This window comes from Sceloporus undulatus, chromosome 2 (assembly GCF_019175285.1).
Source record: "Sceloporus undulatus isolate JIND9_A2432 ecotype Alabama chromosome 2, SceUnd_v1.1, whole genome shotgun sequence".
Taxonomy (NCBI): domain Eukaryota; kingdom Metazoa; phylum Chordata; class Lepidosauria; order Squamata; family Phrynosomatidae; genus Sceloporus; species Sceloporus undulatus.
The window spans coordinates 23,705,792-23,721,751 of record NC_056523.1 but is presented as its reverse complement, the minus strand read 5'-3'; the positions used below and the strand labels follow the sequence as shown (position 1 = coordinate 23,721,751).

General features: G+C 42.6%; 1 protein-coding gene across 3 annotated transcripts in view; it reads right to left on the bottom strand.

The window, feature by feature from the left end:
• The window catches only part of CCDC71 (coiled-coil domain containing 71), a 37,764-nt gene extending 33,130 nt beyond the window's left edge, over nt 1-4,634 (bottom strand). Inside the window, exons 1-2 of one of the 3 annotated variants that reach the window (XM_042450909.1) lie at nt 4,443-4,634; nt 4,260-4,341 (exon numbers count right to left, since the gene is read on the bottom strand). The gene's annotated coding sequence lies outside the window, so the exon portion shown is untranslated. Of the gene's footprint in view, nt 1-4,259; nt 4,342-4,383 lie in introns of all 3 variants that reach the window. The other 2 variants (XM_042450908.1, XM_042450910.1) reach the window with 2 other exon arrangements.
• Between the last annotated feature and the right edge of the window lie 11,326 nt (nt 4,635-15,960).

Below are 15,960 nucleotides of genomic sequence, written 5' to 3'. Positions count from 1 at the left end.
TCCTGACTGCGGTCACCACTCTGGTCAATGTTTGATCCTAGGTATGTGAATTCTCTTGACTATTTCAATTTCCTCATTGTCTAGATTGAATGAATGTATTTCTTCTGTGGTCATTATTTTTTGTTTTATGTTCAACATACATTAGGTTGTTGGCGTTCCTTTCCTATCTTCACTCCTCCTTCTGAGTCTAACTGGCCTTTTTAAATAATGTTTTCAGTATAAAAGCCTTGCCTGAACCCTTCACCTACTGGAAACCATTGTGTTTCTCTGAATTTAGTTGTGACAGTGGCTTCTTGTCCTTTGTATAGAATTTTCATCTGGACTATCAGATGTAGTGGCACTCCCAAGTCTTCAGTGCATTCCATAGCTTTTCATGATCTATAAAGTCAAATGCTTTGCTATAGTCTATAAAGCCCATGCTGATTTTTTTCTGGAATTGCTTCACATGCTCCATTTGCTATCGTATGCTTGCTACGTGGTCTCTAGTGCCTCTTTCTTTCCAGAATCCCACCTGCACCTCTGGGATTTCTCTCTATATATATGGTTGGATTCTATGCTGCATAATTTTGAGCATTATTTTGTTTACTGCAGTCTTTTTTATCTCCTTTCTTATGAATTGGGATATATATTAACCACTTCCAGGCTGTTAGCCACCTCTTTGTTTTCCTTATTTGTTGGCATATTGTAGTTAATATTAGTGTTGCTTCTGTCTGTGTGCATTGTAGCAGTTCAACTGGGATATCATCCATTCCTGGAGATTTGTTTTCCCCAAGTTCTCTTATTGCAGATTCTACCTCACTTATTAGAATCTGGGGTTCATCTTCATATTCTTCGTCATTCCCTGTGTCGTTCATTTTCTCATCTCTTTTATATAGCTCTTCTGTGCATTGCCTCCAGGGTCTTTTTATTTCTTCTTGTTCCTGTCTTATATTTTTATTTAATGTTTTATGTTTTTATTTTCACCTTAGGGCTGTCTTAAGTTAGAAATGACTTTAAGGCACATAACAACAACAAAGGATGATCAACAAAAAATTAAAGCAATTTAATTTCCTATGCAAAGGCTTCTTAAGAGCAGATTTTTTAAAAAATAGAAAGCATGAAGCCAGGCATCCTTCTTGATTGATGGAGCTCAATCAAGGAACTCAACACTGAAAAGATCCTATCTCAGTGATGGCAAACCTATGGAACTCATGCCAGAGGTGGCACTCAGAGCCCTCTCTGTGGGCACATGTGCCGTTTGCCAGAGTTTGTTACTAGAAAGCCAGAGGGACATGGCACTTTGCAATAAATAAGTGGGTTTTGGGTTGCAGTTTGGGCACTCAGCCTCTAAAAGGTTCACCATCACTGTCCTATCTTGTGTACCTGCTAAACTCATTGTACCACTGGAAGGTCCAAGAGCAGGATAACTGTGACTCTCATCTTAAATACAAGTGCATAAGGCACATAGAGGTGCATTAAATACAGTGGTGCCTCGGGTTACGAAATTAATTCGTTCCGCTATTCCTTTCGTAACCCGAAAATTTCGTAACCCGAAACACTTTTCCGTTAGCACTGGAAAGCCTATAGCTGCACTTTGCAGCATTTGAATTTCGCGCCGAAATGAATTTCGTAACCCGAAAAATATTACGTAACCCGAAACAGTTTTTGCCAATCCAACTTTTTCGTATCCCGGAAATTTCGTAACCCGATCATTTCGTATCCCGAGGCACCACTGTAGTACCAAGCCATTTAAGAATTTAAAGGTTGGTATCAGCACTTTAAACTGGAATCCCTGCACCCAACAGCCAGTGTAGTTGCTACAAACCAGGAACAATAAATGCCAAATGCTTAGTCCCCAACAAATATCCAGGCAGCTGCATTCTGGATTAACTGACACTATAAGCCATCTTCAAGGGCAAAAAGCCCTTGAAACCAGCATGGCATAGTGGTCTGAGTGTTGGACTATGACTCTGGAGACCAGGGTTTGATTCCCAGTTCGCACATGAAACCCATTGGATGCCCTTGAGCAAGTTTCATACTCTCAACCACAGGGAAAGGCAATGGCAAACCTCCTCTGAACAAATCTTGCCAAGAAAACTGTATGATAGGTTCCCCTTAGTTGCCTTAAATCGGAAATGACTTGAAGGCACATGACAACAAGGGCAATAATTCTGCATAGACCTTTCAAGCCTTGTTTGTGTGTCCATCTGAGTTGAACAACCAAGAGGCCTGGAATCTAGAAATTTATGTATGAAACATGGAAATTAGACTTTTAAAAATGGTGGCTAAACCACTTCAACTTCAGCCAGGAAAGCCACCAGAGCATCTTACACAGATCCATAATAAGGCTACGTATGCCACCAGGGCTGCATCCACTCTGCAGAAAGAATTGGGTTTGACACCACTTTCACTGCCATGGCTCAATGCTATGGAATTGTGGGAACTGTAGTTTTATTACCTATATAGCCTTCTCTATTAGAGAGTTCTGGTGCCACAACAAACTACAAATCCAAGAATGCAAAAGCATGGAGCCATGGCAGTTAAAGAGGTCTCAAACTGATTATTTCTGCGTGTGGACGAAGCCAAAGAGAGGTCCAGCGTGGTGTAGTTGTTTGAGTGCTGGACTAGGACACATAGAATCATAAAATTGTAGAGTGGGAAGAGACCGCAAGGGCCATCCAGGCGAATCCTCTGCCATGCAGGAAATGTCACTCAAAGCATCCCCAAGAGATGGCCATCCAGCCTCTGCTTAAAGATCTCCAAAAAGGAGACTCCACTACACTCCAAGGAAAGAGTGTGTTCCACTGTCGAACAGCCCTTACTGTCAGGAAGTTCTTCCTAATGTTGAGGTGGAATCTCTTTTCCTGTAGCTTGCATCCATTGCTCCGGGTCCTGTTCTCTGGAGCAGCAGAAAACAAGCTTGCTCCCTCCTCAATATGACATCCTTTTAAATATTTAAACAGAGCTATCATATCACCTCTTAACCTTCTTTTCTCCAGGCTAAACATCCCCAGCTACCTCAGTCTTTCCTCATAGGACATGGTTTCCAGACCCTTTACCATTTTAGTTGCCCTCTTTTGGACACGCTCCAGTTTCTCAATGTCCTTTCTGAATTGTGGCGCCCAGAACTGGACACAATATTCCAGGTGGGGCCTGACCAAAGCAGAATAGACACTATACTTCTATTGATGCAGCCTAAAATTGCATTGGCCTTTTTAGCTGCCGCATCGCACTGTTCACTCATGTTCAATTTGTGGTCTACTTGGACTCCTAGATCCCTTTCACATGTTGTTTTATTCAGCCAGGTGTCCCCCATCCTATACCTGTGCATTTCATTTTTCCGCCCTAAGTGGAATTTCTCCCTGTTGAAGTTCATTTTGTTAGTTTTGGCCCAGCTTTCCAGTTTAGGTCATTTTGAACACTGCGAGAACACATTTTGAACACTTGGACACTGTGAGTTCGAATCCCAGCTGTGGTGACCTTAGGTAAGTCACACCCTCTCAGCCTCAGAGGACGGCCATGGCAAACCTGCTTTGAAGAAACTTACAGAGAAAAACCCATATGACAGGGTCACCTTCGGCCACCTGGAAGCCCACGATGACAGTAACAATGACAGCGCAATAGGAGAAAGCAGTCGATAAATCAAAGCCACGTAATTAAAAACATGAAAACGATTGCAAGTAAGACTCATGATAATAAACTCATGCTTCTCCCCTTAAAAATAGAGCTAATGTATGCCATTCTCTCTGATGGTGAAAGCCACTAGGTTTCTGCTGCCTGATAAGAGATTAGGAGACCAAATGCCAGATTTAAAGAGAGCCTCCCATGTTCCTGTCACTGTTTCTGCAGACAGCTGCCACTCTTTCCAAGCTTTTTGCTCATGGACCAAATATCCCCAGAGAAGGAAGGAAGGAAGGGAGGGAGGGAGGGGAGTCAGGGCTGGGAATGGAGCCTCTGAATTATTCCTTCTGTGTTTTTAATCCGTTATTCATGAAAGCTAACCCTTTGCACTTGCATAGCCCATCACTTTTATATTGAAATAAATGGGAAATCCCTTGATTTTGGGAGGGAGGGAAAGCACTCTGCACATGCTCAGGAACCCTGCTTCCATTTCACACACGCCCAGGAATGAAAGGCTCGCCGTGTCCCTTTTAAATAATCCGAATTAAATCTGAAAAGATGATTATCATGATCATCAACCTGGCCTGAAGGGAAGAAGACCATTCCTCCACTGGGCAAGCCCCCTCCTTCGCTCTTGCATTCATCATCATCACACACACCTTTTTTGGATGTTTTTTCCCAATAATAAAATTATCGTTCGGGCTTTGTCTTCATCCTTTTTTTTCTTTCTTTTTTCTTTTCCTTTTAAATTTAATAAAAAAACAAACGATTAAAAAAAGCCACCTCTCTGCTCTCACATCTTCCCCATTTTCCCCCGGCGTCGGTCGGAGAGGCCTCCTCACCCTTCCGCACTAGGCCTCAAAAGCCGGGGCCTCGCGTAAGACGCGACGCCGAAGAAAGCGCCTCCTCTGTGGGCAGGGAGAGTTCTGGCGCGTCACGGGCCTCCCGAGCCAATCAGCCTCCTCCCTTCACAGCGCCCTCTAAGAGCAGCTGGGTTCGCTCAGCGGCGGCGGCGGCGGCGGCTGCCGGGGCCCGCTACGCACATTGCGTAGCGCCCGGTGGGAGGAGTTAGAGGCGAGCTTCCAACCCCACTGAAGGGCAAAGCCAATGCGGAATAGCCATCCCTTGCGCAAACTGCGTATGCAAAGAAAACGAAGTTCTCTGCTGACCCCTACAGGGCTGTGGCTGTTACTACACCCACAAGACTTGCCAAACTTTTGGTCCTCCATTTATTTATTTATTGGACTCCAGGTCCCAGAATTCTTAGCTGTTGGCCAAAGTGGCTGGGGCTTCTGGGAATTGAAGTCCAAAAAAAACCCCAAACCCTGGAGGACTTGTTCTTAACTCAGCACTACAGTGCTGCTATTCCACTTTTATTGCTCTGGCTGCCTCCTGTTGCCGCCTTGAGTCCCTATATTAGGAGAAAGGCGGGATATAAGAAAATAATAATAATAATAATACATTTTTATTTATAACTCACCTCTCCCTATGGCTCTAGGCAGGTTACAATAACACAAATAGTTCAATAAAATACATAGTACATACATAACGGACACTATATAATCCCGAATCCCCCTACCTTACTTAAACAAAACAACAACAACATAAAATAAGGATTAAAATGAGTTGAAACATGCAAATTGAAGAGAGACATCTTGGGGCAGACAGGAGCTATCCATATCAGTGTAACGGGAGGTCAGTCTGGAAAGGCCCGCATCTTTTACTATAATAATAATAATAGTCTAGGGTGCTATATTGTTTTAATATATTTTAAACAATTTTTATCTTCTTAAAGTATTTCTAATCTGTTTTAATTATTGTAGTAATTTAATTCTGTTTTAATGTACTATCTTTGTATGTTTTAATTGTATTTTTTTAATGTTATAAGCCACCCTGAGTCCCAATCCTGGGAGAAGGGTGAGACATAAATAAAGAAGATGATGATGATGATGATGATGATGATGATGATGAGGCTTATAGGCCTAAGACCTCTCTGGCTGAATATTAATAAATAATAATGAATAAACGTTTTATTTATATACCGCTTTTCCTTTAGATCAAAGCAGTTCACACACAATAAAACTGTATGACCCTTGTCATAGTACAATATATCATCAGTTACAGTTAATACAGTCTAAAATTTTAAAAACAGTATATAAAAACAGTCGGGGACATCAGATAAATAATCTTAATCAATTCTATTAGGGACTAGTTTCTTTACAGCAAATCGGGAGGGTATGCTACCCGGAAGAGATAGGTTTTCAATGCCTTCTTAAAGGCTTCCAATGTCGAACTAAGCCGAATCTCTTCCGGGAGTGCGTTCCAATGGGTTGGAGCTGCCGCTGAATAAGCTCTTTGGTGCGTTGTTGCCAATCTTACCTTTGGGTATTCAAGAACATATTTCCCCGTTGTTCTGAGGGTGCAGGGCGGATTATGTAGGGAGAGGTGCTCCCTCAAGAAACTCGGGCCTGAGCCATGTAGGGCTTTATAGGTAACGACCAACACTTTGTATTGCGCCTGGAAGCTGATTGGCAGCCAGTGTAGAGATTTTAATACTGGTGTTATATGGTTGGTTCTTGAAGTTCCCGCGACCAGTCTGGCTGCAGCATTTTGGACTAGCTGAAGCTTCCGAACCTGGTACAAAGGTAGCCCCATGTAGAGCGCATTACAGAAATCTAACCAAGAGGTTACCAGCACATGTACTGCTGTTTCAAGGTCCTTTCAATCCAGACAGGGTCGCAGTTGGCGTATCAGCCGAAGCTGGTACCAAGCACTCCTGGCCATCGCATCCACTTGAGATGATAACTGTAGAGATGAGTCCAGGAGTACTCCCAAACTGTGAACTTTATCCTTTAGGGGAAGCTTAATCCCATCAAGGATAGGATGGCAAATTTCCCTGTTTAGATTTGGGGCACCTATCACAAGTACCTCTGTTTTCTCTGGATTCAGCTTGAGTCTGTTTTTCCACATCCAGCCCATTACTGACCCCAGGCAGGCATCCAGAGAAGAGGTGCCGTCCTTAATCACTGTATCAGCCAGAGACATGGAGAGATAGATCTGGGTGTCATCAGTGTACTGATAACACCGTGCTCCATGTTTCCGGATGATCTGTCCCAGCGGCTTCATGTAAATGTTAAATAGCATAGGGGACAGAACGGCGCCCTGAGGAATGCAAGATGTCAGCTCTCTTTTACGAGAGCAACTATCCCCCAGCCTCACCATCTGGAACCTAAATGCTCCTCCTTAAACTGCAAATCCCAGAATGCAAACAGGAGGCAGCCAGAGCAGTTAAAGTGGAATAGCAGCACTTTAAGAGTGTAGTGCAATAATAGATCTAGAATCACAGAATTCAAAGATATAGGCAGGTACTAAGCCTTGCCACAAACCAAGATGCCAACTCTGCCTACACATTTATCCAGGAAATTGTCAGGGATTTGAAGGGTTAAAACACAGCACACAGGGAAATGCTTGATGTGTGTGTGTTTGGCCATGAGCACTCAGCAGAAAGATAAGGTTGATTAGCACAGCTGATGCTCATTGGCTCAAGGACACTTCAGTGTCTAGGTGCACGTAGTCATGGATGATGAAACCATGTGTCTGAATTGCACAGGGGACACATGACATGGTTACACACAGGAACTCACTGGGTTTGGGAGACCACATGGTCTGGAGTCTATATAAACCCAGGGGTTGCAAGGGATAGCTTGTGGGTTTGTAGTAGGAGTTGGTTTGGTATGGTTTGGAGTTTTAGAGATCTGTATTTGTATTATAGCACTGTGAATAAAGAGCACTTTGGGAGACTTTGCTTCTCTGGTGGTTTATCAGTAGAAGTCTTGCATCGCTTTGCTGAGTGTCCCCGGAGGTTCCTGCATTGCTTCAGTTCCTGGAAGACATCCAGTTGCTGTTATTTCAACTGCTTTTGGGGCCACGCTTCAGCTTCTAAAATTGCTAGCTCTGCTACAAAGGTCTGATTTAACCCCAGGACTCGTTTGAGTTGCTGACAGTGGTTGTTGGACCCCAGCAGTTGCGCTGACAGAAATGTCATCACAAGACCTAAAGGCACCACACACAATATTAGGGGTGCCTTCACATGCTCATCCTCCAATGTGATCTATGCCATACTATGTCAGCAATGCCCTTCAGCACTCTACACTGGGCAAACAGGCCAGTCCCTGTGCCAGAGGATAAATGGTCATAAATTGGGTATTAAAAATGGGAATATACAAAAACTGGTGACAGAACATTTCAATCTCCCTGGGCATCCCATTTTAGGCCTCAAAACAGCAGTCCTTGAACAAAACAACTACAAATGTAGATTGGAAAGAGAAAAAGCAGAAAGGGAATTTATCTACAAACTACAGTCCCTCAGCAATGGATTGAACAGTGACAATGGCTTCCTGGCACATTACACATATTTCAAGGTTGGCATCCAGAGTTTTCTGTGGGTTTTTCGATATGCGTGGCCACTTTCTGGAAGAATTTCTTTCAGAACATGGCCACACAGGTGCTGCAAGATCTCTCTACATACTTAGTTTTCTGTGGGTTTTTCTGAGTTATCTCTCTACATACTTAAACCCACAGAAAACTAAGTATGTAGAGAGAACTTGTAGCACCTTTGAGATTAACTGAAAAAGAGAAGTTGGCAGCATGAGCTTTCCTAGACTTCAGTCTACTTCCTCAGATGCATATGGACAATATCTCACTAGAATCATAGAGTTCGAAGAGACCCCAAGGGCCACCCAGAAAACCCCATTCTGCCATGTAGGAACTCGCAATCAAAGGGGGCCCTGGTGGCACAGTGGTTAAATGCCAGTACTGCAGCCACAAGGTTGTGAGTTCGAACGCAAAGCTCCAAGGTTGACTCAGCCTTCCATCCTTTCATAGGTTAGTAAAATGAGTAGCCGGCTTGTTGGGGGCAATTGGCTTACAGATTGTAAACTGCTTAGAGAGTGCTGAGTTCACTATGAAGCCATATAGAAATGTAAATGTGATTGCTTTTGTTAAAGCACCCCTGACAAATGGCCATCCAATCTCTGTTTAAAGACCTCCAAAGAATGAGACTCAGCCTTTGGTCCTCCAGATGTTTTGGACTTCAGCTCTCAGAATCTCTGAACTTTGACCATACAGGTGCGACTATTGGGAACTGAAGTCCAAAACTTCTGAAGGACCAAAGATTGAGAATCATTGCTTTAGACTTCTTATGCACAGGTTGAGTCTCCCTTATCTGAAATACTTGGGACCAGAATTGTTTGGGATTTTGGAGTTATTAGAACAGAGTTTAAATACAAGAAATAAAATAAAATAAATGTTAAGCTTTTGGAATATTTGCTTGTACTTAATGAAATATCTGGGAGTTTAAATATGAAATTCATTTATGTTTTGCACCCAGACATTACTCATAGGCACACAACAACAACAATACGCCTTATATACATGGCCTGATTGTAATGTTATATACAATTATTTTTAATAATTCTGCGTGTGAAACAAAGATTGTGTACACTGACATCAGAAAAGTGTCACCCTCTCAGCCACTCACACAGACAATTTTGGATTCTGGAATATTTCAGATTTTGGAATTCTGGATAAGGAAGGCTCAACCTGTATAAATGTCTTGAACCTTGCTCCTTTGGCTTCGTTTACAATTCAAAACACATTGCACCTGATACAGTGGACTCTGGAGCATAGAAGCTTGTGCAAAAACACACTTTAGGATCTTTAAAATGCTGCCTGATTCTTATCACTAAAGGTCATGGCTTTTTATATTACTGTATATACTCATGTATAAGTCTAGAAATTTTAGTCAAAAAATTGATCCAAAAATGTGGGTCGACTTATCCACAGGTCAAGTACTGTACTTTACCATCAACCCCCTCTACTATGTCATCCATCCAGGGTGAGCACAAACAGTTATGCCTGCTGGAATTTTGTATGTTCTTTAGCATCGTTTCCCTTTGCTTCATCCTTTACATCCTTTGTTACTTGTCCCTAAGTTTTACCCTTGAGCTATCCACGGGTCTTATCAAAATCCATAATTTTGACCCCAAGCTTGCCCTCGACTTATACATGAAGTCGACTTATAGTCGAGTATATATGGTATTCGAAAAGTGGTAATCAGCTGATCTGTGCAGGAATATCTACACTTCTACCCTAATGCTGCTTGTTAATGGCCACCATTTAAGGCATGTTCACTGCTGGTCCTTTTTTTGCATTTCTATTACCTCTCGGATTACAAGCCCAGCAAGAGTTCAATGAGAGGTTAAACTCCTTCTCTTGAAACTGCAGTTGGAACAATAAGCTTTTCATCACTATACACAAATGAATCTGCTTATCTCTGCCAGGAGGTCTCTGGTAACCCCCTATACCATTTGTATGTTCTATCAGTCACACCATTTCTGGGCTCTGCATGTGTGTGTGCCTCCAAATCATCTGTTGATTTAGGGCAACCCCATGAACTTCACTGGGTTTTTTTTTTTTAGATAAGGAATACTCAAGAGATGATTTTGTAAGTTCCTTTCTCTGAAATATAGCCTGCAGCACTTGGTATCCGTTGGCAGTCCCTCATCCAAGTACTAACCATGGCTGACACCCTGCTTAGCTTCCAAGATCAGATAGGATCTAGTGCCTTTAGCCCTACTTCCAGACTAAAGTAATGCAAGGATCCCTCCTTCCTTTCTAAAGAGGCTAGGATTTCTAGTCTGTTTGATCAAAGCTGCAGCTAACGGCAGCACACTCATGGGTAAGATTCACTTGTGAATCAGCAGGGATGCCATCCATGGATATTAAAAAATGTACAGGCTCGGGACATACTGATGAACTGGGAGGAGGCTTGCTTGGGTGCTTATTAGTGTTGCATTGTTCTTTTGTGTGTAGGCTCAGGTCCTCTGCCTGAGTACATGGCCTCACGGAGGAAGGGCATCAGCTGAGAGGAAGGGGGTCAGATAATTATTTGAGGAAGGCTCTAGCAGTCAGTAGCCTCTCTATAGCTGCAGCACCAGTCCTTGGAGCTCAGTGAACAGGTGCGGCCAACGGGTTTTTTTGCATGGGTGTTCAGTGGGAGAGTTTTGAGAGAGAAACCTGGAATACTGTTTTAGTGCCTATCTAAGATTATTTAACATGGATTGTGAGGGAGCTCTTGAATTCACCTGCAACAGATGTTTGTGTTCTTGCCAGTGGGTGTGAGTAGGTATACCTGTAGCAAGTGCGAGTTGGTATTCCTGTTGGAAGAGAAGGTCTAGCAACCTAAGGCCTGTCGTTCTTCTCTTCAGCATATTAGGGAGTGTGAGGTTTTCTTGTGCCTTTATCAGACAAGGGAAATTGGAAGTATAATTCAATGGCAATCAGAACACAATCATGCGGTTTAATGTTATTGCGTGATAGACTACCACACACAAATTTGGGCAATGGGAAGTCCATCCAAATGCAATCATGGGGTTTCACGTTATTGCGTGAGAGGTTATCACTTGCAATTTTGGGCAATGTCAAGCTATTTTCGGGGAATGGGAAGTAAGTTTGAACACAATTCGAATTCATGTAAATTCGCTGAACTAGCAAATTCACGTGAAAGCATTCTGACCCCACTTTCTTTTCATTCAAAATTATGAGAAATTCCTCCTGTGTGATAAACTCCTTGGAAAAAGCTGAGCAGACTGTCCTGCATGAGCAACACGCAGGGGAAATCTCTAAAGAGGAGGTCAGTTCCCAAGCACAGGAAGCAAACATTTAGAGGAATGTGACACACAGAAGTTGAAGGACCAGGGATCATTCTTTGAGCATAGAGCTACAGGATTGATTCAAAGTTCTCATCAGTTATGACAAGGGGAAGCAACAAGAGTAACAGTGTCAGTCCTCAGATGATGTACAGACACACCTTGGAAGATTCAGCACCTGGAATGGCCCCTGCCAATCCTCAGAGATGTGGTGGTGATGGTAGGGCAATCCCTGCTGAGGGGAACAGAAGCAGTGGTTTGCATGCCTGATTTAAGAGGTGTGCTGTCTCCCTAGGGCAAAAACCCACCATGAAATTGAAAGGCTGACAAGACTCATCAAGCCACCAAGAATGGAACCTGCAGCTTAATTTGACTCAACATGGGAAACCTCACCCGGCCAGGACACAGAAAGGATTGACAGATCGATAGCTCTTTCTCAATTCTGTGGGTGGTGGTGCATGGCCATTCTTAGTTGGTGGAGTGATTTGTCTGGTTAATTTCGATAATGAATGAGACTCTGGCATGCTAACTAGTTATGCGACCCCGAGCATTGTTATCTGACTGTTATTTACTATTTACTTTGATATGAGATATTCAATGTTTTTAATTTGTTGCTTGCTTATTTTATCTAATGATATCTTGTATTATTATCTATTGTTTTATATGTATTCTGTTATTATCCTGTAGAATGTACGCCATTGTCAGGTTTCATTTTTATCGATTTTGTATTGTATGTACAGCGCTGTGTAAATCTACAGTGCTATATAAGTTTAATAATAATAATAATAATAATAATAATAATAATAATAGCCTGCTGACCATTACCCCTTCCTTTTGGTCCACATGGGAATCAATGACACTGCAAGGCATAGGCTTCAGAATACAGTATCATGAGGGATTATGAGGCTCTGGATAGGAAGCTGAAGGACCTTGATGCACAGGTTGTCATTTCAACTCTCCTTCTAGTTGAAGAATATGGCTCAGGAAAGGAAAGAAGAATAGTCAAGGTGAACAACTGGCTCCACCGATGGTGCCACCAGGAACACTTTGGCTTCTTGGACTATGGTCTGTGGTTTCATGAAGATGAAGATAGCAAGGGATGAGTTGCACCTCACAACAGTTGGCATGAACATTTTTGTTAGGAGTCTCCCAAATCTGATCAGGAGGGCTTTAAACTGAGCTATGTGGGGGAGGGAGACAACATTCTTAAGGCCCATCAACTGCTGAAGATAATAGCCCAACCTTTATAGAGAGAACTTGGTGAATAGCATAAGAACCCAACAGTGTGTGTGGGGGGGGGGGGGGAATAAACAAGCAGCTGGGGGAATGATTCATGGTCTTAGATGTCTCGACACTAACACGTAGAGCATGGAAATGTCATGCCCAGCCTGGAGGATGATTCAGAAGATGAGCCAGAGCCTCTGAAACCTGAACCTGCAATTGGAGGGGCTGACACAGCTCCTAGCTCTGCTGTAGCAGAGTCAGGGGCCTCTCCAGAGGTTCAAAGGCCAAGTCTGTCTGTGGACATAGAGAAAGATCAGGGAAGTGTGCCTATCTTCAGGGAGTGTCGAGCTGAAAAGGAGAACCTTCACAGGTCGCAGAGGCTTTATTAGAAACAAGCTGCTAATCAGACACATCTGAATGCCTGCTGCCTGCCTATTTAGGCAGCTGGAGCATGTGTGTCTAATTGCCAGCAATTATCTGACTTTCCTGAGGAAAGGCTCTGGCGCCTGAATCCTTGCTTCTTGGACCCATCTTGATTATCTAGAACCCTTGACCTTGGGCTGCCTTATCGACTTGCCTATCTGATACCCTGGACCTTGGACTTCTTGACAACTCTTTTGGTAATACCTCTTGTGATACTGCACTTAGACTCAAAGACTTTGTTACTTTGCTCTGGCTTTGCCAGTTGAAGGTTTGTTTGTTGAGGAGCTGAGTCGGCTTTATCAGCCATTTGCCTCTTTCCTGGACAGGAAAATAAAAAAGATGAACTTGAACTCTTAACACAGCAAAGCAAATGTGATTAAAGACATCACTGAAACTTGGAATGTAGTAATAGAGTGGTATAACCTATTTCAGAGAAATAGACCAAACAGGAAAGGAGGAGGAGGAGGAGCAGCAGCATTATATGTCAGGGATGTTTACACCTATGAAGAGATCCATGACTTAAATCCTGCAAGCCAGGTTGAGAGCATCTGGTTGAAAATTGAGAGAGATAGAAGCAACAGGGATGCACTATGAGGATCTACTACAGACCATACATTCAGAATGAAGAGATGTATTAGTAATGGGAAATTATAAGGTCTAACAAATTCCTCATTTGCCTTGCAAACAATTTCATTGCCCTGAAGGTTGAAGAGATCAGCTACTTTAGATCGGATTCTAATTTACAGTGATGACCTATGGGATGGTAGTGACCATGTTCTCCGGGAATTTGTTATACAGTAGGAAGGAAAGCCAAGTGTAGTCAAAAACAAATGGAAAGGGGGGCAAATCACCAAAGAAGAATTCAAACAAATAGCTAGCACACACCAGAAAAGTCAGAAGAGCTAAACCACAGAACAAGCTCAGGCTTGCTAGAGAGATTACAAACAATAAAAGGGGCTGCTGGGGTTATGTCTGTAGCAAAACGAAAACAAGGGAATGGTAGGTCCACTGTGGAGAAGATGGCAAAATGCTAACAGGTGACAGAGAAATGGCAGGATTACTCTATACCTTCCTCGCTTCAGTGTTTTGCCAAAAGGAAATAGTTTCACCTGGGGGAAATGGAGTAGATGATGCAGTAAAGGAAGTGCAAGAGCCATCACTTCTCTAACCAGCTTCAAAAAGGAGTTGAAGACCATCCTGTTCAGAGAAGCATTCCCAGGCATTGCATAACTGTCACTTGCTATTTGATGTTTCTTTGTTGTCTGTTTTATTGAATCATTTCCTATATTGCTATGTATTTTATATGTATTATCCTACTAGAAAGGCCCCTGCCTTCCCCTCCACCACTCCCTTCTCTTTTTGTGTCGTGTCTTTTTAGATTGTAAGCCTGAGGGCAGGGAACCGTCCAATTAAAAAGATTGTATGTACAGCGCTGTGTAAATTTACAGCGCTTTATAAATAAAGGTTAATAATAACAACAACAACAACAACAATAATAATAACACAGAATAGGTAAAGAGGTAGTACAGGAGTACTTGGCTACTCTAAATGAATTCAGATTTCCAGAGCCAGATGAACTACATCCAAGAGTATTTTAAAAAACTGATAGAAGTAATCTCACAACCACAACCATTTTGGAGAATTCCTGGAGAACATGAGAAGTCCCAGAACATTGGAGAAGGCAAATGTTGTCCACATTTTCAAAAAGAGGGAAAAAGAGCACTCAAAAGATTACTATCTGGTCAGCCTGACATAAATACCAGGAAAAATTCTAGGGTATATCATGAAACAGACAGTCTGTATGAACTTAATAAGGAACGTAGTGACCATTAAAAGTCAACATGGAGGGGTTGCTAATACCCCAAAGGACTGGATCAGAGTTCAAAATGACCTTAACAGATTACAAAGCTCGGCCAAAACAGGGATAAATATAGAATACTACACTTGGACGATAAAAATTAAATGCACAGATATAAATAGGGGATACCTGGCTTCAACACAGTAAATGCGAAAAGGATCTAGGATTCTTAGTGCACCACAGGCTCAACGTGAGTCAGCAATGTGATGCGACAGCTAAGAAAGCCAATGCAATTCTAGGATGCTTCAATAGGAGTATAGTGTCTAGGCTGAGGAAAGTAATAAAACAATTTCATTTGAGCTTTTGTCAGACCTCATGTGGAATACTGCATTCAGTTCTGGGCACCACAATTCAAGAAGGATGTGGACAAGCTGAAGTGTATCCATAGGAGGGCAACAAGAAAGGTGAAGGGTCTGGAAACCTGGGGAAATGCCCTATGAGGAGAGATTTAGGGAGCTGTCTATGTTTAGATTGGAGAAGAGAAGGTGAAGAGATGATTTGATAGTCCTGTTTGAATGGATGTCATATGGCCCAAGCTTGTTTTCTGCTACCCCAGAGACTAGGACAGCATGCGCGCGCACACAAGCGTCCTCCTTCCATCCCCAGAATGTGTGTGCGATAAGGTCCTCAGTCTTTGGAGATGTTTAAACAGGGACTAGATGCCCATCTGATGGGAGTGCTTTGTTTGTGTATTCCTGCACAGCAAGGGGTTGGACGTGTTGACTCTTGTGGTCCCTTCCAGCTCTATGATTTTCTGATTTTAATGTACAATACTGTATGTTAATAAGCAGTATTCTGTAGTCCATCATATCTTTCAGGAGGGGCTACTGCGTTTACAGCCAGTATATGTTAGTGATTTAAGTGTGCAGATTCCAGGAGAGACAGGTTCATTCAAAACCCTGCCTGGCCATGAAAACCCACTAGGCAGCTTGAGTAATTCACATATTCTCAGCCTAAGAGGAAGGCAGTGGCAAACCTCCTCTGAATAAATCTTAGCCAGAAAACCTTAGGAAAAGGTTGCCATGACTTAAAGGATCATAATCACAACAAAGGTATGTTAACAACTTTACTTGGGCATAAGATTTCAAGGGCTATAGTCCATTTTGTATCTCAGTAGAAACCAAAATGTCTGAGCTAAGGCTGTTT